Consider the following 1,849-nt stretch of genomic DNA (forward strand, 5'->3'; position numbering starts at 1 on the left):
CAAGATTTCCAACTAGTCTCTGTATTTCTATTCTTCCCTGTATTTATCTTTCTCCACACAGAAGCAAGAGACTTCATTTAATAATCATATCATTCTGCTTAAAAAACTGCTAGTGATCTCATAGTATAATGCCAATAAAGCACAGAAGTCTCTGTGCTTCTAGTCTTTCTTCTATAGTATAATGCCAATAAAGCATAGAAGTCTTTGTGCTTCTACTCTTTCATATATTTATCATTCTCCATATAGAAGCAAGAGACTTCATTTAATAATTATATCATTCTGCTTACAAAACTGTGATGATCTCATAGTATAAAGCCAAAAGGAAAGAGAAAAATTAGAAAATCACCATTTGGAAACCATTATCATAAGAATCATCGGATACTATAATTAGTGGGTAAAAGGTGGAGGAATAGCAGGATATTTACATAGTCTCCAGGTAGTTTTGTATAAGATATTTATAAATTACAAAGGGCAAAACTGAAACTACAGTGGAGAAATCTAAAGCAAGAGATTAAAGTTAACATCACTAGTGGAACAAATTGACACAGTGTGCCTCCTAACATAAGGTTCTAATATGAATAGATGGTTACTTTTGTCGCATTCCTGACAAAAATGCATTTATCCAAATTGAATCATGAAAAAACATCATACAAACCTAAACTGTGGAATATCTTATAAAGTAAATGTTTTTTTTGTCAACAGTGTTAATACCATGAAATCTAAAGAAATATTAAGAAAGTATTTTCCACATTAAAAGAGACTAGAGACATGACAACTGAATACAACATGTGATCTTGGATTTTCTTTGGCTGTGAAGGGCATTATTGAGGGATTTGCCAAAATCTGTAAACAAAGTCTGTAGATTAAAAAAAAAAAAAAAGGAATGGTACTTTTCTGATTTTCACAGTTATAGTGTGGATATTTAAAATGATGTTCTTTTGGGGAAATACACACGGAAGTATTTAGCAGTTTAAAAAATGCTGACGGCTTTCCACTTAAAATCAGATTAAAATTCGAACTATTATGAAATCTGATTCCATATCCACCTCTGATTTCATTTCCTGTCACTCTCCCCCGCTTAAGGGCATACTGACCTGACAGTTCCTATAATAAGCCAAGCTTACACTGAGATAACAATCCAAATTTCAATTTAAGTATCACCCATTCGGAAAGTCATTCCTTAAGTAATAGGTTTAAAGTTCAAACTTCCATTGTCTCTATTTTTTTACCAAAAGGTGCAACTATTTGCCTATTTACTCTCTGTTGCCTGTTTCTTCCCATTGAGTGTAAAGGATGAGGTGCTCTTTCATCGTTTCATCAGCAGGGTGTAACTTGAGTACTTGGGACATAGAGGTCAACAAATAATATTTAATCAAGCTTATCCTTAATTCTACTAGAGTTATACAAAGGGTACTAATCCTGTAAAATTCCGACCTAAGCCCAGAGGTGATACCCTTAGAATGCAAGAATGCAACTTTCTTCCTTCTTGTTAGAATAGGTGGATGATAGGGTTGCCTCAATATATTGGGTTAGAACCAGGCCGCCAATGGTGGAGGGAGACCTCTCCCTTACCGTTTTCTCTGGCCTTTGTAAGAGTATAAGAACATCTCTCCGTGTTGCTTTAAAAAAAAAAAATAAGGAAGCGAAAAAGAAGGATAAAAGATAAATAATAATTCCAGGAAAAGGACTGGCGCAGCTTCTCAAGCAACCAGAAGACAGAACGAATCTACGAACCCAAAACGAAGACGAAACAACCAGGAGCCTACCTAACCCCAGTGAGATTGCTTTTGTACATGCGCGTTACTAGCCAGGTGCATTTCCCCACCCCCCACCCCCCTTTTCCCACAAT

The sequence above is a fragment of the Bos indicus genome, chromosome 10, assembly GCF_029378745.1.
Source record: "Bos indicus isolate NIAB-ARS_2022 breed Sahiwal x Tharparkar chromosome 10, NIAB-ARS_B.indTharparkar_mat_pri_1.0, whole genome shotgun sequence".
Lineage (NCBI taxonomy): Eukaryota > Metazoa > Chordata > Mammalia > Artiodactyla > Bovidae > Bos > Bos indicus.